The sequence below is a fragment of the Pipistrellus hanaki genome (assembly GCF_964339955.1).
Source record: "Pipistrellus hanaki genome assembly, chromosome: 3".
Lineage (NCBI taxonomy): Eukaryota > Metazoa > Chordata > Mammalia > Chiroptera > Vespertilionidae > Pipistrellus > Pipistrellus hanaki.
Window position 1 is genome coordinate 28,328,502 of NC_140505.1, and position 24,816 is coordinate 28,353,317.

At 38.7% G+C, this 24,816-nt stretch overlaps 2 long non-coding RNA genes across 2 annotated transcripts in view; one reads left to right on the plus strand and one right to left on the minus strand.

The window, feature by feature from the left end:
- Positions 1-231: 231 nt before the first annotated feature.
- On the minus strand, positions 232-2,503 carry LOC311619443. The gene is made up of 3 exons (XR_014794508.1): positions 2,404-2,503; positions 1,495-1,573; positions 232-904 (listed from the first exon to the last, which is right to left on the minus strand). It is a non-coding gene; the product is annotated as an uncharacterized lncRNA (long non-coding RNA).
- Positions 2,504-3,870: 1,367 nt separating this feature from the next.
- The window catches only part of LOC311619442, a 29,093-nt gene continuing 8,147 nt past the window's right edge, over positions 3,871-24,816 (plus strand). The window contains exons 1-4 of the long non-coding RNA XR_014794507.1: positions 3,871-4,005; positions 5,951-6,076; positions 11,435-11,594; positions 19,969-20,117. This is a non-coding gene — a long non-coding RNA (uncharacterized lncRNA). The remainder of the gene's footprint in view (positions 4,006-5,950; positions 6,077-11,434; positions 11,595-19,968; positions 20,118-24,816) is intronic.

Here is a 24,816-nt window from a genome sequence, read left to right on the forward strand (position 1 = left end):
AGAGGTGAAGAGAGGCGTGTACAAGGCAGGAGATGGCCTGCGGATGGGATCATGAGGCATTTTACAAACCTTTGTAAAGAGTTGGTACGTTAGCCAGGATCAGTGAAAGGTTTTTAAATAAAGGAGCAATACCATCATATTTGCATTTTAGAAGCTGGGCTCTGACAGCTCTGTCAAAAACAGACAGGAGAGCTCCCAGTGAGAAAGCAGACAAAACAGCTATGAGGGAACCTGAAAACTTGCAATAAAGTACGTAGATAAAGGTTGCTTGAATTAGCATCATGCGGTTGGGGTGAACAGATAGAGAGCCTACTGGCAGACAGAAGGGTCACTAATAATTTTAAATGTACAACTCTCTTATTAATGCTTGAAAAATTGGACTGTCTTTACCAGCAGCTTTGGAAGACAAATCTCAGATTCACATGTGGTCCTGATGCAGGGCCATGAGTTACTGGGCTGAGCCTGGCTAGGTAGCAACAGCTGTCATTCTATCCCATGAAAAGTTTCCCCCTAAGAAGAATTCCTCCTTTTGGAAAATGAGGAAATCATGTGAGGAAATCTGAAGGAAAGTATGTTTGTGACATATAGTTTTTTAATTCAAAGAACTTCTCCTAGGTTTCTAGTTGGCTACATGAGGAAATGCATAAAAATAAAGGAACTGTGGGGAAAAAATTGCAACTTGCTCAGTGAGAATCTGAAAACACAGTTCTTCCTCAGAATGTTTGACGCAGACATAAATAATTAAATGTATCCACACCACAACACCCAGTTCAGTGGTGATGTGCACAGCCGTGTCTTCAATTTGGAGAAGTTGGATGCTTTCCTTGTTCAGAGCAGAGCTTTTTTAACTTCAGAGACAGCTTTCTGCAAACAAAGACTCCTTTCGCCAGGCTCATTTCTATCTCTAGAAGAGAGTGTTATCATCATTAGCATGTATCAATCCTTCTATGTTTCATGCTCTGCTTTACATACTCCCAAACTTGTACAAGGGCAGCAGCAGCAAGAGAAAATCTTATCATAAAAATTGTCTGAGTGTGCAAGTTTATATATAATAATATGAGGGTAGGTGTGAGAAGCTTCAGTTTTTACCCTTATTCCACCCATAATATTTGAGTCCCTAGCCTATTCTGGTGCTTTTTAGGGCTACAGATACAGAAACGAGTCAAAGCTCACCTGCTATTATGAAATTCACATCTAGAGTGACAAATTGATACATTCTCAATTATTGTATAATATATCAAGTGCCTTGAAAGAGGACCAAGAGAAAAAAAAGAGGCTGAAAAAAAAAAAGTGTGTATAAATCCCAATTCAGGAATCTGTTTATTATCACATCATTTGTGTTGCCGGGGGAAAAAATAAAAATTATACAAAATAAAAATAATGATAACAGCTTATGTTCTATAATGAGCATGTTATTTAAAAATTGAACCATCTCATTTGGCTGGCGTGTGTGTGAGAGAGGACAGCTTTGGTGCCCATCACTGATTCACTCACCTGTTTTCCCTATTTCCAACACTGGAACAGATGTTGGGATCATGGGAATGCCTCAGTCATGACTCCTATCATCAGAGACCTCACAGGAGGGGGGGGGAGAGAGAGAGAGGGAAGGAGAAAGAGAGAAGCTGAAACATGTGACATATTACTGATATCATAATAAAATATGATGTGTATGATAACAGAATAATCCATGAAAGGGTGAGCACCTGCTTTTTCTTACACCCACAGAGAAGATCATTTAATGACATTTGATCTGGAAAAATCAGCACCTGTCTAACATGCTGCCTCTCCTCAAGCAGGGGGAATGCAGGACTACCACCAGAACTCATTTTTAGGGAGACTGAATGGGTGGGAAATTTTCAGGTACATATACCAATGCCTCCAAAAACATTACTTGAGAAGTACTATTTTCTGATATTTATAATTTTAAAACTGATAACTGATCTTAATTTTAGCCATATACGTATACATATACATATACATATACATATACATATACATATACATATACATATACATATACACATATACATATACATATACATATACACATACATATATACATACATATATATATACATATATACATACATACATATATATATATATTATACATTAAATAGGAGTTTGCAGCGACTTTGGGTGAGCTTTGGAGGCAACATTGTTCCTTGCTCCTCTTCAATGAGGATCCCTACTGGGGTTGCCACACTCAGTCAGTCTACAGCTGAAAGCAAAACAAAACAGTATTTTACAAATAGCTGGGCAAACCCATGATTCCCTCTGATACCTGGTGAATGCTAAATTCAATAATGTGGGTTAATAATTACTCAACTTTAGGAGATCTAAGCAACGCTTTTTCCTTCCTACTATTACTACCCAGAACCCAGACTTGGTGCAGACACTCACCACAGAGGACATCACAGAGAGCTGTCGTTGAGAGCCAGGCTACTGCTGCAGATCTTCTAATCCATAAATGCCAAGTGAGAAGGCCGCCCGCCAAAAAGACTTCACCGAAAAGAGAAAGTAAGGAGTGGCTGAAGAATGCCTGCGGGCTGCCATTAAGGTTCAGTGACACTGCCCACTAGTAGAGCCAGGCCCAAGACTCAACCCATTGAATAGAGTTTTGTCCCAACTGGTTTGGGTAAGGGGTCTCAGAAGGGTGTGTGCATGTGTAGCTGTGCGTGTGGGTACAATAGGTAGAGAAAAAGGAGAGCCCCAGACTCAAATCACAGTATAGTCAAGAATGAAGAAGATAACCATGGCAACCAGATCTCTCAAAATGGGTTCTTCTGCCCTCCAGGAGCATAGCCTCTAGATAGGATCAGTCTTTATTAAACAAAACTGGTAATTAATAATACAAATTAGCCTTATATATGAGTTGGAGAGAGCAAGTTCATTTAGCTGGTGTCATTGGGTGGGTGATCTTATACTGGAGGCAAGATTTTAATTAAATTTTGAGTGATGAATTCTGTTTCCATAAACAGAAAAAAAATGACTTTTTTGATGGGTAAGTTTAAAGCAAAATTAAATGTCCAATTCTTATCTGGTTATTCAATAAATCCTTCAATTTTGGCATTGCAAGGTTGTGACAATGTTGAGGTAGCTTGATAATTCCACATAAAATGTTTCCTCTTTTACAGGAAAAAATGTAGTTTTCATAAAAGCAGCCAAAGAAGAGGACTTTACAAATGTTCACCCTCCTCCATTTAATGTCTGTATTTTAGAATCCACGGCAATTTTATTAACTGTTGCACACATATTAATACTTTTCTTCAACAACTTTTACTTCTAATGGTAAAGCTGGAATTAGAAATATCAAAATAAAAATTCCCCAAGCATTGAAGGAGTCAAACATGGAAGGGGACATACTTGTCATTTGAAGTTGTAGCCCCTTGCCCTATTTCCAGAGAAGACAACTGTTGATGCACTGTGTCCTTTCATGCAATAATCCAGAGCATTCCTTCAGCCACACCATATGGGAGGAAGTCTGGTCCATTGTGAAGATTCCAGACATGGCTTTGGGGATTGTCCTAACTTCAGATCAAAGTGTATGGAATTAGGAAACTGGCCTTCATCACTGTTCAACCATTCCACCGTGATGGCCACTGTTAGCCTTTTCATTTTACAGAAGAGAAGAAACCCAAGACTTCTTGGAAACTCACCCAGTTAGTGTCCAAGCATGTTCTTTAAATTCTGCCTCTTTTCATCTCCAAGTCCGTCTGCAGGTGCACAGATGGAGGACATGGCATCTAGAAGCAGAGGAAATCCTGTTTAACTCTTCCTGCCCATCTATGCTTCAGAGGCTTCCTCTCCTCCGGGACTTGATATACCCCGAGATTTTGTGCCAAGATACTCACATCTTTATGGAGCTATGGAAAGAGCATTTTCCCAGAATCCAGTTATTAATTAATCTTCCCAGAATCATTAGACCTCTCTCAGCTTCAGTTTCTCTTCTGTACACATCAAGAATGATAACATTTACCTGCATACAATTATGATGACATAAAGGTAATTTTACTAGATGGGTTGTTTAAATTCATATTTTAAAATGCATTTGCTTATGAATTAAGCCCTATTTATTGAGTGTCTTCTATGGGGTGGGAATGATTGCCACAATTGAGCAGAACAGACTTTGTTTTCTCTCTTATGAAACTTAAAGTGAAATAGAAGAGCACAGGCCATACATTTGAATAGATACAAAAACAAGTATGTTGTGAATGGGATGCATTGAGGAAGATTTACACAAGTGTCCAATCTCATTTCCAGTATCAGGCTAATCCTTTTTGAAAAAGTTACCTCTAAACTGAGATCAAAAGATGGTTTGGATTAATCCAAGCAAAGAGTGGGAAAAGACCTATTTCAGAGAGATGGGAGCAGCATGGATGGAAGCAAAGTGATAAGGGGCTGTGGGGGTAGCACATATTCCCAAGGATCACAAAGAACATGGGTTTTATTTTAAAAGCAAAGGGAAGTCACTTAATGATCTCATTGTAGCATAACTTGTCTCTCCTATCAGACTGTAAACTCCACAAGGCTAGAAATCAAAATGAACATGTTATTGCCTCTCTTACAGCACCAGATACCATGATTGGTTAACTAAATATTTGCTCACTGGAATGTCCTCAGTTACAGAGAGAGCAAAAGTACTTCACAAGTACTTTTTCATTAATTTCCCCAAGCTTGAATGGCCCTTGAACTGCATGAATAATAGAATGTTAACTGTGTTCCACTAAACTAGGTATGTTTTAAAATTAGAGGCAAAGACTTCACCCAATATATGCATGTGTATATTTGCATAATGATGAATAACTCCACATATTCCACTTCCTTCCTTTTGAAGTGCTTCTGATTTGTTATTTCTTATTCCCTTTGGGTTTTTCAGGATATTACAATGATGCTGGTGAATGTTTCATGTAGCTCTTGGCTGCCATTTCACATAAGGAAAAACAAATAGAAAAACCTCAGGGTAATTGTCTCTATGTCCTGGACAGGGATCAGTAGCCACTCCACAAACCCATGCTCCTTGTCTAGCAGACACTGGACCCAGCACTGGAGGCTTTATTTCATTGCTTGGAATGTGAATGAACAGTAGAGGTGTCTCTCCATAATGGTCCTGTTACCCTTTGATCCTTACTTCTGCTCCATTATATTTCTGGCTTTTGCTCCAGAGAATGAATGATCACTGGACATCTCCTTCTACAAAAAGTCCCACAACTTTTAAAAGCATAAATTCTCATTATGCTTTATGTGTGGTTTCTCAAGATGTTTTTGTTTGTTTGTTTTTGATGACCACATCCTTTTATAAATTCATTATTATGACAATGAGGCATAAAAATGAACTGGATACAAAATTCATTCAATTTTCTCAATTGGCTCTGCTTTTCTCTATGTTGAGTAAAATTGCTGAGGGTTCTTTTATTTTTATTTTACTGTCATTTAAGATATCACCCTCTTGTGAGAAATGGCTTATTATAAGGATATTTTTAGTGTTATCATTTGGGGAAGTAAAGTATTTTTGGGGGGCAGTATATGGTACAGAGTAAACTGAACTGTTTATGTTACTAGAAATTCTGTTGAAACCCGGAGCCTTTGTATTAGAAAAAGCATAATGGACAATACTCACTTGATGAATATAAATCAAATGACAACAAGGACATAGCAGTGAACAAAACCCAACCACTTCCTAATGGAGGTCCCCATCTGCACTTGGATTCTGGGACTGATGTGAAGGAATTAAGACCACTTGGGCTGTTTGCACTGTCAGGTTCTGCAGCTTGCAGTGACTGATAGCAGGAGGGACTATGGGTTTCCTCCCCAGTGATGTTACCACCAGTTGATAAGCAGCATGAAAGCAACTCACAGGCCAACTTTTATTATCAAGAAGGCACGGAAGTAGTGATACAACCTTTTCTGAACATTTAGTGAAGTCCCCACTCTGTTTTATTTTTTCCAGGCAGTCCACTGAACATTCTTCATGAAAGGAAAAATAAAAAAAACAATCTGATGACAGGATTAGCTAACCTAGGGATCTTCAAACATTTCTATCCCTGTGGCCTCTAAAAATATTTGAAAAAGCTATGTATGTACATCCTTATGTGTTTCAGTTGAAAATGATAATTGTAATACAAGTTTAACATTTGCATGGAGTAACTATCCACTATAATATGTACCATGGTATATTTGTAGTAAGCATAATTTTCTTAAATCATTTTTCCCACTGCATTCATATAAATGACTATCAGATAATCTAATAAAATGAGCCAATCATCACAGACTTGCTTTCTGACAGAAAAGAAATTTGACTTTTTTTTCTTTCTTCAACTAGACATGCCTCTATGATTTTCATGTAGATTCTGAGTTCTAGCCTAAAATTGGTTGGTAGGTAGATACATAGACACTGGACTTTATTATGAATGTGTTTGTCACCTATATGCAATAAGGTGCTTATCCTTAGTATATCTTTCCTAACCTTTCTTTACTTGTTGTCAAAGGACTCTGATTGTCATGCTATTACTTTATCCAGTGCTAGGAGTCTCACTTCAGACTCCCAGTCTAGACAAGATAGGTGTATATGACTCTCTTTCATAAAATGGGAGATGAGTCTGCCTGCTATGACTCAGTGGTTGAGTATCAGCCCATGAACCAAGAGTATCATGGTTTGATTCCTGATCAGGGCACATGTCCCAGTCGCAGGCTCAATCCCCAGTATGGGGATTCACTCATTATTGATGTTTCTATCTTTCTCTCCTCACTTCCTCTCTCTGAAATCAATAAAAACATATTAAAAGTTAAAAATAAAATAAAATGGGAGATGAGATGGGCAAATGTGAATAGAGGATACGAAGTGGGCGTGTCATTTCAGGCTTAAGGATGTTTTGAAGATTCTAGTAGAACACCCGGGGGCTCAGACTTGCTTGGAAAAGTCAAAGCAGGGTCTGCTACCTTTGGCAAGGTCTCTCTAGAGGCCCCCAACCTTTCAGAGAATCCTCCTTACAGACTTTCCAATCAAGTCCTGTGTTTCCCCACAGAAGAGGTCTCAGGAGATTATTTCAGAAGACTATTTATTGATTTTCTAGGTGTGCTCCTGCAGGGTCAGAGTCTCACTCATTGGTCAGTATCAGAGCAGGGGGTTATTAGTCATTGTAGCTGGTCCTGGTGTCACCCACCTGGTTTTCTGCTTTTCTAAGCCTGGAACTGAAATGCAACTGAGGCCTAGATGTTATCTCTAGGTGACCTTCTGTATCTGCTGTAAATTGCTCTGCCAGTTTGTTCAGCTGTCTGTCTCAGTTTCCCTATTCCACTTGTCCTGGTTTACTGGTCGATCTCAGCTTCTTCCCTGTTCTGCAAACACACCAGCAATAGCCTGCTTCAGGGGCTGTGCACTGCCTGGCTCCACTGCCTAGAGTACTCTTCCCAGTATCTTTCAATTCAATTGCCAGAGTCTTACTTTCCCAATGAGACCTATCCAGCTAATCCTGTTTAAAATGATGCCTTGCTGTCATTACTTCTAGTCCCTTTTATTCTGCTCTATAATCATTACCAGACCAAATGTTAGAATTTGGAGTAAGGGAAGGTTTATTGATTGAGAAGGTGCCAACTGAGAAAATGGGGAATCCTAATCCTCAAATCCTTTGTAAGAAAATACAGAGATCAGACTTCTTTTATGTCTAGGTAAGGGAAAATAGCAGGGGGTGTTTTTATAAAAACTCAAGCCCTAAGCAGAATTCCTCTCATAATTAGCATGTCTAACGTGGGAGCTATTCTCCTGGAGGCCATGGGAACAACACAGGCTTAAACAAGATGGGGTCAAAGACTAAGCATTTCACTCTATTACTTATTTTTTCTCTTGTATTAGTTTATAAAATTATATACCATTTAATTATCTGTTATGTTCAGTATTTATTGCTTGCCTTCCTTTGGAGAAAATGTCAACTCTATGAGGACAGGGGGCTCCATCTATTTTGTTTAGTAGTATTCATCTCAAGAACTTAGAATAATGCCTGGCACATAGTAGATTAAATTAACCAGTCAATGAACACTGAAGGTAGGGCATAAAAGAAGAAAAAGTAAATGCTTAAACTGGAAATGAGGACTTCTGCATACATTAAATGGAGAAAGAGGTAACAGTGATAGACAATTGAGAAAACCATTCTCCAATGATGGTGGATAATGAAGTCCTGGAAAGAGACTCTGGGGTTCAGCAGTATCAAGTTTAGGAGAGAAACTGAGGAACTGAGACTGGACTAGTTGCCCTTAGGTGGGAAGAAGGCACTGTCACTCTTAGAGAATTAAGTGAGGAGCCAAATTGGAGACTGGTAGACTCTCTAAAGACTGTCACATATTCTAGAAACCAAAACATGTGGAAATGAATACAACTTGGTTATCAGTTTCTAGAAGGAGTGAATTTGTCCTTGTCTACCTCATTTTGTCAGTTTGAAAAATGGGAATGATCTTGGTTTCTTACAGTTTCCAGAGGACATCAGGTTTAAAAGAGATTGACAGAGACTGCAGGGTGTTCCTCCAGGAAAAGAGCTCTATAAACACGGGCTTGTTATGATGATTCAGCAAGTCTATGGGAAGCACAGCTGGCCATACCTGCATTGCAGGCCTGGTTTTGGTTTGACCTATCTCCTTCATTAAAAAGCGTGACAATCAGCAAAACAGTCTCCATTGCCCCGCATTTGCTTATTTGCATCTTATAATATTCACTGTCCCCTTTACATGAAGCTAGTGATTAACAAGGTTAATATGGAAAAATGACTGATGTGGGGAATGCCTGGCTATCATTCAGAATGTTCTTAAGCTTTTATTCAAGAAGAATCTTGAGGGTGAAACTAAAAATAATTTTCTTCCTAAAAGCAAAAAGAGGGCAGATTTTTTTCCTCGGTTCTTAGTATTGATGCCTCAGGAATATTTTATGTTATGTAAAATGCTACCTTATCAAGAAGAATTGTGTGTTTAAAAATACTGAAATACTGTAACTTTTTCTATTTTTTAAAAGTTTCAATACCATCTGATTGTCAGTACCGAATTTCTATTGTTTACCCTCCAATTGAAGATGAAAATGCCAGGAGAAAATTCTCTTTAGCAGAATTTTCTAGGGTTTGTATATTATGAGAGGGGTATGGAAATTTTCCTGAGCATTTGTCTCTTGTATTAACTCAACAATTTGTTACCAAATACCTATGTGCAATTTGTTTTTTCAATGCCCTGGGCACTTAAGGAAGTGAAAGTGATTGTTTCTGCCTTGGGATATTTTAATGTGATTGATGAAAGAGGAGAAATTAGGGAATAGAGAGAGCATAAGTTACTGGACAAATCAAAGATGTCTTGGGAGATGGAAATAGTCATTGAATATATATCTGAAAAGCATCAATCCAAACATGTCTCTTCAAATATGAAGAAACTGAAGCAGAGAGAAGCTAAGGAGTTCACCCAAAATTAAGGTAAATGCTCAGCATAGCTCAGTAGAACAATTTTTTTTTATTAAGTTTTGGTTTTTTTGTTTGTTTGTTTGTTTGTTTTTTACTGGAAACTATAGATTGAGAAGAATATGGAAAGGGACAGAAAAAGGATGGGAGATGTAATAATCAGCAAACAGTTTAAGGTACAAAAGACCAAATGTGCAGCTCAGGCAGGATTTTCCTCTCTGGTGAGAAGGACTGGAGGAAGGTCTAAGAGAGCAGTGAGTTTGATTTTGCAGCCACAGATGGCATTGCTTCATCTTTCAGCAAAGGGAGAGGAGGACAGAGCCGACTCATCCTTCTCCTTCATTTTTTTTTCTTCCAGTCATCTCCTTGCCCTTTGAATTTTCCTTTCACACCATTACTATTATTCATATCCTGTCCTTGGTCATTTCACTGCTGTCACCTGAGTCTGGGTTCTCTGCACCCTTTCAGCTCCTAGCTAGCCCTGGTTCTGTCTCTGGCTGAATGTAGCCAACCCTCTTTGCGCAAGTGCTAGCCAATGCTGGTATGTTAGTTGGTTATATCTTTTGTTTTTTTGGGGGGTGCTTTTTCATCATGGGCTTTTCATCACCAGATATCTAACTATTTCTCCTTTTTGATATTCAGAGTTTTCACCTTGATCAAATTACTATTACCAAACACAGTTCTAATGATGACACTCTCCCGCTCAAAAGCAAACAGATAAATAAATAAACAAACACACTCAAAAGAGTTATAGCATCAGTGATAAATTTCAGCCTCCCTTGCTAGCCCTTCAAAAGCCCTTGCAACTTAGTTTCAGATTCCTTTACTACTTTATCTAATTGACTATATGATTTTTATTCAGTGCAGGGTGAATAAATGACTCTTATTCTTAGGCTACCTTCTACTTGTATTTTTTTCTCCTTCCATTTTGCTTCCCCCCACCTTGTCTATTTCTGTCAAAATGCTGCCACAATATAAGTGCCAACCTCCTCTTTAGAATCTCTCTGAATCTCTAACCTTCTTTTGAACCATTATCGATAATTCTTGAACTTCGATTGCTTTTAAGTCACTCCCCACAATCTTTCTGTTTTGGAATAATTTCTGTGCCTGTATATGAGTCCAGCCAAAGTATGAACACTTATATACAGACTGTAGACCAAAACTTGGCAAGTTTTTGAAAGCCTGACTAATGAAATAAATGAAAAATTTGCCACTTGGGTGTTCCCGGCATAGTTCCCTATACATAATGAGATTCCTGCTGGAATGTGATCAGATAAGAGGAATTCAAAAGTCATTCTATCCTGTTGTATTGCCATGTATTTAGGTACATATTTATTGAGGAGTAGATATCAGTAATATTGAAAATGGGTTGTAATTTTTTCCCCTGGATACTTATTTACAAAATGGAAGCTTTTATTTTTTAAAGTATTTCAAGATAGAAACAAAAACCTTTTAACTGATTAAAAAAACAACAAAAATTATGTCAAGAGTTTAAATTACATTATGAGAAAAAGCATTATAAGAACTCATGGCAACTCAAGTTAGCACCCCAACATTTAGGTCCGCTATGTAAAAGCAGATTTCAGCAATTGGCTTTGCTCTTACCACTAGCAAATAACAGTAGTCAAAAAAACATGCCAAAAAGAAGCCAATGTTCAGTCTCCGGAAATAGCCTTTTTCTATGAAGCAATAAAACAAAAGCTTAAGGGTGAATTTATTCCTCATTTCAGGAACTAGAAATCCAGCTTCAAATATACACAGTAGTTTCAAGCTCTACTGAGCCAGAGTTATTCCATTAATTATGGATGACATTATGTTTTAAACAAATACAAATTGTTTTGCCCTCACCTTCAGAACCTCCTGAAGCAAATGTTTGATTTCCAGTGTGAATTATTTTGCACAGCTCAGGTCTGAATTAGCAAAGCTGCAGCAATATTATACCAACCAAAAATATAATCTTGTTTTGTTGTTACCTAACTTCTATTTTATTGTATTCTCTTATTTAGTGGGAAGGAGCAGAAGAGAGGAAGTTCAACACGGTTCTCTCTCCAGTAACTGAAGATGACTCAATTGATTGGATGATGAAGGAAAACATCTCTAAGCTAAGGATTGTATATATTCTGACATTTTTCCCTATTCTGGACTCATAGAAGACATCACTGATGGGTGAATAATTTTCCACTCAGCCCAAATGCAACTTAATAATTAAGTAACTGTTATGACTTGTCATAGTTATGCTGACTATGCTGAAAGAAAAAGAAAGAATTTGTTAAGACACCTTACTCCAGTTGTCCACTAGCAATTGATGGAAGAGGCTAAACTGGCATCTTAGTTCTAGCTTATCAAAGTCAATAATTCTTCTTTAGGGTTACTATGGACTTGAACGGGTTGATCTGATCTACTCTACTCTATCCTATTTTCCTATGAAGGTTTAAAGTGTTTTGAAACCTTTTTCAGGTCTTCCTTGCTAGACTGGTGTGTGGTGTGTAGATGGTAAGACTCTATAAGAACCCAGTGTCTGTTTTCCGTGTGTTAATTGCTCATTTTTTCTCCATAGTACCAAACTTCAGGAGACACTCTAGGGGAAGGTACTTTGTCTGTAGGAATGTGTTATTCCAGCCATTGTTCACATGAGAAATCATAAGATCAGAAGCTTAGTCTGTGAATACAGGATGGGGCCTAGTACAGGGTCATCCAAAGTGGCTTCTTGTCACTCACCTTCTGGTCTTCTCTACATGGCTCACAAATCTGTCTGGACTATCTCTAGACTAAGAATATGATTTAATGAAAAGGGGTACTGGACCTGGAATCAGAAGTCCTAGATTCAAATCCAATGTTTTAAATCTATTGAGAGCTTACTATTTTAGACATGGAACTTTAGCTTTTTACATTAATTGTCTCATTTAACTTTACAACATTCTTACATAGCAGATTCAAGGATTAGTTATATTAATGTATGGAAATGGAAGACAAGAGGCTAAGCAGAATGTCACATGGAGACAATGTAGAAACTATGATATGAACCTAGGTTTATCCATCTTTGGAGATAATACTCTCAATCAAAATACTAAATTGTTCCTGCCAACTTTGGGACCTTGGACAAATTAAGAAATATTTTAGACTCATGATCATCCCATTTTAGCTTTAATTTTCTAATCTGAAAAAATGAGTGTGATAATAACTTCAGGGCATCATCATGTTGACCAAAAGAGATATGAAAGACTTCTATGATCATTGATGTCCTATAAGAAGATTATTTGTCCTATAAGAATAAAAGGCTAATATGCAAATTGTACCCTGAAAAAGTTCAACTGACCAGGAGTTCGACCAACTGGGAGTTCAACTGACCTGGAATTTGACTGCTTACTATGATGTGTGCTGACCACCAAGGGGTGGCATGAAATGAAGGAAGGCCCTAGCTGGCAACTGGCAGCTGGGGGAAGGAAGGCCTCAGCCGGCAGCCAGAAGGCCCTTATTGGCCCTGACCATTGACCAGGCCTAGGGACCTTACCCACGCATGAATTTAGTGCATAGGGCCTCTAGTTATTTTTATAAAGGAGGGAGGAGAACACAGTTTGAAAGAGGGGAATTGGTTAGAAATAACAAAGTGAAGACTTCTCTGTATCTCTTCTGAGAGCATCCCTACTTCTAACATATAAGTAGCCACAAGAGCTGAAGTTTTCTCTTCACCCCTGAGCTTATGCACATGGACCATCTGACGGAGAAGCAATACAGTAGCTCAAGTTTCAACAAAGATAAAATTCATACCTATTAGAAAAGAGAAGTTTATATCACAAACATATGAATACATAAACCAGAAAGGAGGAAAGGAGGAGGTAGAAAGTCTTTGGTTTCATTAAGTAATATATTCCAATAATAATGATAATAGATTATGTGAGTCTCAAGAAAATTTTATCAGTTTCCTTATTGATTACAATGATGGGGAGAAGTTTATTCAGTAAGAATTTAGGCTGCAGAAATCTATTTATTTCTAAAATAAAGACTAAAAAATACTTATAACACAGAAATGATAAAATGAATACTAATATTATAAGAGCATACAGAAGAAAAAGTAGCAGGCAAGGTTAGGACACAAAAATTACCCCTGCCAACTTTGATCCAAATAAGTGGGAAATGGGTTGCACATTTTGCTCTGAGCCTCCTAGTAGCCAAGTCAAAGATGAAAACATGATTCATAGTGTGATAGAGTTAAACAGATAGCAAATAAATAGCTAGTTAAGTGGAACACATCTTCTCCTGATATATATAAAATAACTTTAATAATATGTTTTAGAAAGGTGGTTCTTAAAAAGTCCATCGGTGGTGAAGGCCTGGCAAAAGGTGTGGACTGGATGAGGGCGGGGAAGTAGGGGTGGGGAAATAGGGAACATCTGTAATAATGTCAACAATAAAAAATAAATGTAAAAAGTCCATCAGTGCTGTTACATGAAAAATCAGAGCAATGTGGTCCCTCTGATGGTGTGACTTGATTCAAGTAGAGAACTATAGATACAAATTTCCAACATCTCAGAGAAGTGATTGGAGGGTTCATAGTCTATTCCTCTTTACCTGGTGGATGAGAAGTTGGAAGGCAGAGGTGAGCCCTGACTGCCAAATTCAGGACCAAAACACTCAGGATTTGGAGACCCTGATGTAGGTCAGAGCTGAGCCGCAGCTGTAAAGGTGATCTGCTACTGAAGTCATGCTGCTCTTCAGGATTTTATTCCTCAGGTGCTACTTGGTGATGGGCATGGAGACTGACCCTGAACTGATTTCAGGTACAAAAGGAAGCTTTGGAAAAATAAACATAGAGCTCCTGCAGCCGAGGCTGCCACTCTTCCCTGTAATATCTATATATAAAAAGCCAATGACTGGAACATCATAATGACCAGAAAGACTAGTGACTATGATGCCCACTGCGGCCAACAAATCAGCCCAATTGGGGGTTGGGGCTGGCTGGTCAACCTCCCACAGCCCTGCCCTCCAGACAGTTCTGCCCCCAATTGGCCCTTCCACTCCAATCAGGGGCAGGGCTGACCTGCCAACCTTCAGAGGTTCCTCTCCCCAGCTGCTCTGCCCCTAATTGGACTCTCTCACCTGGATCAAGGGTGGGGCAGCTGGCCAACTCCCTGTGGCTCTTCCCCCAGCTGACCTCACCCCTGATTGTCCCCCCTACCCACCCCAATAAGGGTGGGGCCGGCCTGCCAACCTCCTGCAGCCCCTCCCATCAGCAGGGCCTGATCAAGGTGGGCCAGATGTCCAACCTCCTGCTTTCTCCTCCTCCCAACAGGCCAGGCCAATCAGACCTCACCTGTGCACGAATTCATAAAGTGGGCCTCTAGTCTTCCATAATCTATTGGCTAGTTAGGCTTCTTAACTAATTAACTACTCATTCAACTAAAACAGAAGTGTTTTTTGAATCCCCTTTGTCCCAGGAACCAAGCTAAGTGTTTGGTCTGAGGTTATCCCTCACTTACTGGAGCTTATATTGTCTCAAAGAAACTTTACACAATGGGTGATGCTATCATATCAAAAAGCACAGTATGCCAGGGAGCAGAGAGGGCTAAGGAAGGTTTCCCAGGCCAAAGTCATTTAAGGTGAGTAAGAATTTGCTAAGTGAAGGCAGTAATGATAGATGTAGAAGAAGAGTGTGCCAGGCAGAAGCCTAGAAGGAGTATTAGTATGCTATGTCTGTGAAAGTGAAATGATTCTACTATGCCTAGGAGATGCAGGAATGGGGAAAAGGATGGTTTACATAGAGAATTTTAGTAATGGAAAGGAAGAAAGAAAAGTATAAGAAAGGAAACAGAAAACAAGAGAATTTATTCAAGGTGGGGCAAAAGTAGGTTTTCAATTGTGAATATGCAAAGCAGAGTTCATTGTTGTTTTATTATTTATTAACTATTGTATTATTTTCCACACAAACAACTGTAAACCTGATATGTTGGTCCTATTTTATAAAAATTAATGGCAGTGGCTTGAAAAGCCTTATTAAAAATAAACCCTCTGAGATTTTACATATGTAAAATAGTAATCTCCAACCATATGTCACTAAGTCTAAAAATAGATAAATGGAAAACAGATACCTGGGAAAATGCAAAGAAGGAGGCAGAATGGCAGGAAGGAAGGAAGAGAGAAAGAAAGGAAAAGAAAATAAATAAATACAAATATAATTCAGTCAAGGTATAATTCAAGGTACACATTAAACAAAGAAAACATAGGTTTGAAAAATGCAAATATAACATGAAAATAAAATGTCACAGATGTTGCAAATATCTGGTTTCTTTCCTCTTATCCTGCCAGATGGAGTAGGGCTCAGTTTATAGCAATCTATTTGATGTTCTGATTGTATTGAGTTATGGTGAAGACAGTTTGGGATAGTTCTGTATCATATCTATTGATTTTCACACAGAGAAGATGGTTAAAGGGGGAGATGAGTAAAGATATTTTTAAAGAGTACAATGAAGTCAAAGGCTTCCTTATTTTAGCCAGAGGATTTAGAAATGCTTTAGGGACTCAAGAGAAGAGCAATGCAAGTTGATTTCAGGGGTACCATGCCTTTTTCTATAGGAGTTTTTTTTGTTCTTTTTTGTTTGTTTTTTTTACAAACTTTGATCACTGTGGATGTAATGAACTGGTAGCCAAGGTAACAACCTTGAAATCACATGGATGCAGAATGGAAAATTTGTGTCTGAAAGTTTATATTGGTTCTTTCAGCCTTAAGAGCCTGGCAAACTCTATTTCATCCCACCTAGTATAACTTACCATCTCCTGGACCCTGAATTATTGCAAACTGTGTCCACCTTTCAAAACAAAAGATTTGTCTCTAACTGGGAGAGGCCCTATTTGAACCATTTCCCCCTGGATTGAGTGGTTATAGGAGCTTAGTCAGTTTTATATTATGAAAAAGTGTGCTTGAATCAAATGAAGATGATTCACACTTGGAGAACAGAGATGACACTGTGGTAAAGGGGAACATGACAGTGACTCAGTAGCAAACAGTGAAAAAGTAAGCATGGTGTAGATGGGATTGATTTGTCACCAGCATTCCAGCTCATAGTGTCCCAGTTGGGTACATTCGCAAACACAGCTCCAAAAAGATGACTCTCACTTGTTGACAGGGAGCAGAGCTCAGGCTGGTCAAGGTATTGTGTTCATTTTTCCTACATGAAGAGGGTGTATGGAATAGATAGTAAACAACCAAGTTGGGCAATTAAATTAAGGCAAACTGGTTTTATTACACTGGGTCATAAACCTAGTATGCAATATGGTGGTAGGAAGAAAAAGCAGCCAAGATATCCAGACACTTGGTATCCAGCACTAGTACCTGTGTGGCTCTGGTCTCAGTTTTAACATGTGTCTCCAGGGGTGTAATACATGGACTGGCTCTCATCTCTTGTTCTACTGTCATTGTAGATGCAGAGCAAGGGGTCTATGCTAGTCCTTTTGTAAATAAGGTAGGGAATTTTGCTAATGTTATCAAGTGTTGATTTTATACCATTTGAGGAATTTCTGGCCTGGAGATCAGAGATGGGAGTGCATTTACAGAGAGCTCAGAAAGGAGAAACCTAAAGATCCCCCCCTCCAGGTTTGTACCCAGATGTGGGCTAATACTTCCCACCCAAGAGAAATGACTCCAAAGGGATCCAAAAGGTCATTTGAAGGTGAAGGAGAATAGAGAGTTGCTGTTGTAATCTAAGGAATGCTAAAAATCAAAGATTACCAAGTGAAGCAGGAAGAGGCAAAGTTGAATTCTACCAGAGTCTCAAAGCACTGCCCTACTGCCATCTTGATTTGGGATTTCTGGCCTCTAGAATCATGAGACAATAAATTGTTTTAAACCACCCTGTTTATGGTACTTAAGTACAATAGCCATAGGAAACTAATACACCTGCCAATAGGTACAAAGAAAACCTTTCGACTTGGAATCTTAGGAAATGTTTACCTGAATCAGAGAAACTGACCAGTAAAGACATGACTCTAATCCTATCTAATAAAAGAGTAATATGCAAATTGACCATCACTCCAACCCACAAGATGGCCACTGCCATGTGGTAAAAGATGACTGCCCCCATGTGGACATAAGATGGCCACCACAAGATGGCTGGCAGAGGAGGGCAGTTGAGAGTGAACAGGCCAGCAGGGGAAGGCAGTTAGGGGCAACCAGGGAAGGGCAGTTGGGGGGAACCAGGCCAGCAGGTGAGCAGGGAGGCATCAATCAGGCTGGTAGGGGAATGGTTAGGGGATGATCAGGCTGGCAGGCAGAAGCAGTTATGGGCAATCAGGCAGGCAGGCAGGAGAGCGGTTGGGAGCCAGCAGTCCTGGACTGTGAGAGGGATGTCCCACTGCCTTCAAGGAGTCCAGATTGAAGAGGGTGTAGGCTGGGCTGAGGGACACACACCTCCAGTGTACAAATTTCATGCACTGGGTCTATATATATATATATATATATATATATATATATATATATATATATATATATGAGAGAGAGAGAGAGAGAGGTAATGTGCGCGCCCAAGGTGCAGGTCCAGCATGACTCCAGTGGTAGCCTGTGGCATGCTTCCTCACACAGTGGGAGGCAGGTGCCTCCTCATGTGATTTCAATCAAGTGCTGAACCTCTAGTCTTATTATAATGTTTGAAAAATGCTTATAGATAGTTCATCTGTGAAGAAGAACAAGAAGTCAATATGCAAATACTTTAAGTTTCTTCAAAATGATCCTGTTTGTGAAGGGAATAAAGACATTATCGCAGCCTTGACATTTTCACAAAGTTTCCATTTCTAAATGCCATCTGCTTTAAGTGTTGTAAAGATGTAGGACATTTAAGTGTTAATATGTGTTTTGACATTGGCCACTTATGACCAGGAATACCCTTGGAAAAGTTATGCATATCTGAGTTTTCATTTCATCTCATGTTAGTGGAAATAATCAACCCTATTTGTAGTGTATTGGCATCAGCAGAGATATGTGAAGAATTCTTAGAATAGTGTCCAACATGTCCTAAATACACATGGTTTTTAAAATCATTGCTTATATTGCTAAGTGCTTTATCTATAATCTAGTTTAAAATTTGTTTCTCCCTCTTTCGTTTTTTGATGTCTTTATTCTATAATTTGATTCTCTCACAAGAATCCTAGCTGGATTCTTGAAATGAGCATTAACAATTGCTATATGATTAGTACTCTTTTTGTGTTCTGTTTAACCAACTTTCCCCATCCACATGTTTTCCTTCAAAAAAAGACAATTTATATAAATATAGAGGATTTATAACTAGGAAAAATTGAAGAAAAATTTTTTCCTGGGTCTTTCTAGACCAGGAAGGAGAATAAGACTAAGGAGGCCTGTGGGACAGGACACCTTAGAGGTAGAGACTCAGATGACTGACCCCCACTTCCCTAAGAACATGAGCCTAGAGAGCCCTACCGAGTGGCCAGTCATTGCACATCCTACTGGATCTGCTTTCTGGGATGCCACACAAACCTGTGAAGACTGAGCATTCCCCAGGCTTAAACTTTATGGCTCCAGCTCTCTAAGAAATCTGGCAGCCCCAGCCCAGATTAGCCTTTGGGCTTTTTGAGATGCCCATTATGGTGGTCAGGAACCCAGGCCTCTAGGGGTAAAAGGTAGGAGTGCTCCCTCCACACTTGCTGGACCAGTTCCCTACAAGCCCAGATACAGGCTGAAACACAAAAAAAGAGAAAAAAACGTAAAGGATGTTTGAGCTCTATTTGAGGTATAAAGCATTTGACATTATAGAACAATAATTAAAAATATTTTTTTGTTGAGTTTATTGAGGTTAATAGAATTATATAGTATTCAGGTGTGTGTGTGTGTGTGTGTGTGTGTGTGTGTGTGTGTGTGTGTTTCAGTCCTGCTCGTTCAGTTCTTTCTTGAGTATAATAATCCCCTGAATATTCATATCTAACCTTTCTAGTGCTGTATTTAGTGCTTTAGCTTATTCATGCTCTCGATGTGGGTGCTGGTGACTCATGGTGCCTGTTCCGGGCAACTAATGTTCTTCTCCAAGCCCCCATCCACACTTACCTTCCATGTATTCTCCATGGGAGGTTTTTCTCATTGCTCTGTTGTTATGGTGGTACTATTTCTTCAGGATTTTGAAAAGATATGCACATACTCCTCTATTCCCACAGGGGACTGGGCCAGCTGTGCCTTCAGTGCCTCCTTCCACATTCCTACTGGTCAGGCTTTGCTGACCTCATCTCTGAGGGGGAAAAAGCCACCACTGCTTTCCAGGGGACCTGGTTGTTATTACAGCTTCCTGCCTCTGCACTCACTTGTGGTAGGTAGAAGAAAGTCCTCTTATGCCCCTAAAAAAGTCCATGTCCTAATCCTCAAAAACCATAACTATGGGCCCTTACATGGCAATAGAGACTTTGCAGATATGAATAGTTCAGGACCTTCAGATAAGGAGATAATCCTGGATTATTTGGGGTCCTTCTGAGCAAAAGGAGACAGAATATTCAGTGTATCAGTGATGCAATGTGCAAAACACCAGAGTAACCATTGTTGGCTTTGCAGAAGGATGAAGGGACCACGAGCCAAGGAACACAGCAGTCTCCAGAGGCTGCAAAAAACAAGGGAATGCATTTTCCCAGGAGGAACCAGCCCTGAAGACAGCTTGAAGTTAGCCCAGTGAGACCTATTTCAGACTTCCAACCTTTACAAGGGTAAGCTAATAAATTTATGCTGTTTTAAGCTACTGAGTCTATGGCTATTTGCTGTAGCAGCTACAGGAGACAAATACATATAACTTCACCATCTTTAAATGCTGTATTTCCAGTGGTGTTTTCTTTATAGCTTGTAAAGTATATAGTGTGCTGATCTAATTTATTGTGCAAACCAGTGCACTTTTCTGAGAGTGAAAGAAGATGGCATTCATAATTATATGGACACAATGGGCTTGACAGAATATCCTGCTTGAATTATGATGTCCTGTTGTCCTATGAATACATGACATAAACATTCCCATATATTAATCAATTCAACTTTGCATGCTTGGTTATGGTTTATATGTAGCATTGTGAGGTGAAAGAAACAACAAGCAAATAAGCAGCAAATATGGCCTTCTCTTAGCACTAAGCCATCTCACTTCAATACAATGACTAAGGCCAGTTTTTGCTTCAAAGAGGAGACTTTATCTTTCTCTAAAAATTTCAGATGTTCAGAGGGTCAGGAGAACTGAAAGCAAGATTGATCTTACCATTAAAGGAATCCATAATGAGTCTCACACATACTCCATTGATCTCAATACCTACCTTACTGCAGACTTTACCCCCAATGTCAAAGTCTAGCTTTGATACTCCCAACATAAGCCATTCCATCTTAATTTCAAATCTGTGTCTGCCACACTCTGATCACTACCTCCCATGTTTCTAGGTCTCTTATTCAACTGTGTTTTCTGACCCTCCAATGATACTTGGGTTCCACCTGCAACCACACTATTAATCTAGATTTCATCATCTCTCTGTCTAGTAAGGCCCTCTTTTTGCTCATCTTTAAACATAAATTCCATGGCTGATCATAAACCTCATGACCTTAATACATTTAAGCTCCTTACCCTCTCTTTTGCTTCATGATACTAACCTGTAAAAACCACAGGTTAACTAGAACTCTCTGCTTAATCCTTGCCTGCAATTTAACCTCTATTTGGCTGGAAAAAATCAACCACCACACAGCTCTGCTGTTAAAATTGATTAAAGGTTATGAACTTCAAGGGGGCCCTTGGTGCCCCTGGCATTTATATTATTTCCTCTGGTCCATTTTCTTGTTCACTCACTTAGATGATTGTTTAACATTTTCTCTTCACTCCTAAAGAAGTGACTAGGGTCCCTTCCTTATTCTCATCCTTGAATTAATGTAATAAGTATGTTTCACACTTCCATTAATTACCTCTAACCTTATCCCAACATTTTAAACAAAATACTCTGCTTTCTCTACAGGTAAACTTTTTATACTATTATCTAAGGCCAAACTCCCCATATGTGCATTAGATCACTAAGATATCATTCCAGCCATTCTCTCCTCCCTCCTATGTCCCCATATAGCCCTTTTCCTGAATAAATTCCATCATCACACTAATATGTTATGAATTTTCCTATCTTAAAAAACAACTGTCATATCTCTATGCCCATAGACTTTTTCTTAAAAGCAAATCTCTTAAAAAATGGTGTCTGTATTTACTTCCATTTGCACTCTAACCCAATTCAATATAGATTCTTGCCACACCTTGCAAATATTCTCCCCAAGCCAATGATGGCCTCCTTGTTAGTTCCAGCCACCTGCTGTTATCATTCTCTTACCTGTTCTTCCAAATGTACTTGTCAAAGCATATTTCTGCTCCCTCCTTGACACATTTTCTTCTTTTGTCTTCCAGGGTAGCATACTCCACCTTCTTCTATTTCATTGGTTCCTCCTACTCATACGCTATGCTAATTCCTCTCCTTGTCTCCAACCTCATTACTTCCAAAATCTAGTCCTTGATGCTAATCTTTTTTTTTTTTTTTATCTCCATTGATGACAAGTCCAGGTACACCATTTCAGTTACTTGGAGCTTCATGAACTCCATCTTTTATATCCCATGTTAATCCTATTAAAAATCTTTGAATAGACATTTAAAGTATATTCATAATGGTGTTTTTTATAATCACTCTTCCTGCTACTACTTGGTCCAAATTTGGTTTATTTTCCTTCCACTAGTTATGAAATAATAAATGGGCACCCTCATTTCTTGTAGAAGAGAAATCAGGTTCATTCATCTTGAAGAGGATTCTGTGACTTTTATTAAAGACAAGCCTGCATATACACTATGCATCAGAGAAGCTTGCATAAGTCCATATGGGGATATGTATGGTGTTGTTTGTGGTAGGAGGAGTTGGAAGAAACCCTGGTGTCCATCACTAGGTGAACAGATAAGTATATTTGATGAAAGCATATGGTTGCACTTTATACCACAGTGAGAAGCAAAACTTAACAACATGGACAAATCTTGGAAGTATAGCACTAAGTGAAAAAAATAAAACAGGATCTTTAACACAAAATTATTTGTGTAGTTTAAAAATCACATTTATACTGCATATCTTTCAAAAATACACTTGTATCCAAGGACATTCAATAAACACATTTGAGTTGGTGCCTTGGTATGGAAAGGACTGTGTCTGTAGTGAACAATGAGAAGGAAAATAATGAAATAACATAAAGCAAAAGCGTCCTTGGATACATCAGTAATTACAGCGTGCTGTGACTCACCCAACTCCCTTCACTGACGGGAAGGAGAGAGAAAGTTAAAGCAAAAAGAAGTTTTAAGAATCATCTGAACCCAATCTCTGCTTTAAATACAAGTGCATTCTATCATATTCAGCATTAACTCAGCTTCAGTCATTCCAGAGAAGATCAACTAGAAACTATAGAGAATCCGTTTCTATAAGAAAAGCTGAGTTTTTGCAAAAAGATCTGCTGATGGAAAAGGAGTAGACAGGTTTTCTAAAATGTGCTTATAATAAACTAGAGTACCAATGCACAAAATTTTTGCACTGGGGGGTAGGGAGGGTCCCTTAGTCCGACCTGTGCCATTTCACAATCTGGGAGCCCTTGGGGGATGTCTGACTGATGGCTTAGGGAGTGGGCCTAAACCAGCAGTCAAACATTCTTAGCACCACCACCACTATGCTTGCCAGTCATGAGCCTGACACAGGGCATCTGACTGAGTGGTGCTCCCCAGGGGAGCACACTGATCACCAGGGGACAGCTCCTGCATTGAAGCATCTGCCCCCTGATGGTCAGTGTGCATCATAGCAACCGATTGTTCTGCCATTCAGTTGATTTGCATACTAGCCTTTTATTATATAGGATGTTACATAAAAGTACCTGTTGCTCACCACAGACAGATACACACACACACACACACACACACACACACACACACACATGGAAACATATTCAAACATATGCACATGCACAGACACCCCCCAGAACTCTTTAAGATCTAGAAATTTAAAAAAAAAAAAAACTTAAAGGAAGTGAACCCAGAAGCCAATTACAGAAGCCACTGTGCCACAGTTTGACGACAAACACCAATGCTGGCCACCTAATTCTGGAGATTAATGGGGCCACTTAGGGGAATGAGAGTCTGGGCTTTGAGTATGTTTTCAAAGTCCTAGAGGTGATTTTGAGCATCTTACACAAAGCCAGGACAACAGAAAGAACTTCAGCCTTAGAGAAATGATGAGTGAAAATAACCTGCCTGCAAGAGAAAAAGAAGAACACCTCTAAAAGAAAAAATAACCTCATCTGAGAATAAGCAGTTGCAAGCTTGGACTCATGTGGATCTGGGTTCAACTGCACACTACCCATACTCAGGAAACCCCAGGCTGAGGCATCATATGAAAAATTTCCAGGCAGGTGGCATCCAGCATATTTTAAAGCCAATCCCCTGTGGAGAAAATTAGCCTCCATTCTGGACTCTAGGAATTTCCACACTTTATTACATTTGGCCAAATATTAGCTCACAACAAAAATAAATTACCACACCATAAGGAAACATGTTTCCATCAGGGAGAATAAGCAGAAGGCACAAGTGACCTATTTTAATTCTCAGAAACTTCATGACTCTAGGGATCAGACATGGGATATAAAATAACCAAGAAAATAGAAAGAATATGAGAGAAGGGAAACAAGAAGAGTTACAAACTGAGAAATTTTCAGAACTGGTTTAAATAATACAATCACATGATATCTTTAAAGGAAAGAGAAAAATAAATGTCAATCTAGATTTCTGTACATGACAAAATGATCTCTCAAGATTAAGAATGAAATAATACTTAAAAAACAAAACAAAACAAAACAGAAATTGAAGGAATTTACCACCCCAATCTTTCCTAAAAGTACTTCTGAAGGAGCAATTTCAGAAAGAATAAAAATTATCCCAGAGGAAAGTGAGAACAAGTGACTGGGAAGCATGTGGAAAAGGAGGTTTACTGTTGTCAGTACACTAAACACAGTCTATTATTGTGTTATTACTTACTTATTTATTTTTATTTTTGCATACAAACAACTGTAAACCTATTTTTGTCCATTCCTATATGGATATGTGTCATATATATATATATATATATATATATATATATATATAATAAAAGAAACAAGAAAAAAAATCCAAATGATACATAAAACAGAAGGTCAAGTAGAAAGCACAAATGAGGTGGTGGAAATAAATCCAAATATATTAATAATAACAAGGAATAAATTTTCTAGGAAAAGAAATTTCCTGGTGGCTTTAAAAAATTCAAATTATATGCCATTTGCAAGGGATATGCTGAAAAGCATTAGAACATAGAAATATTCAGGTAATTAGTTAAAAATGTGTGCCAG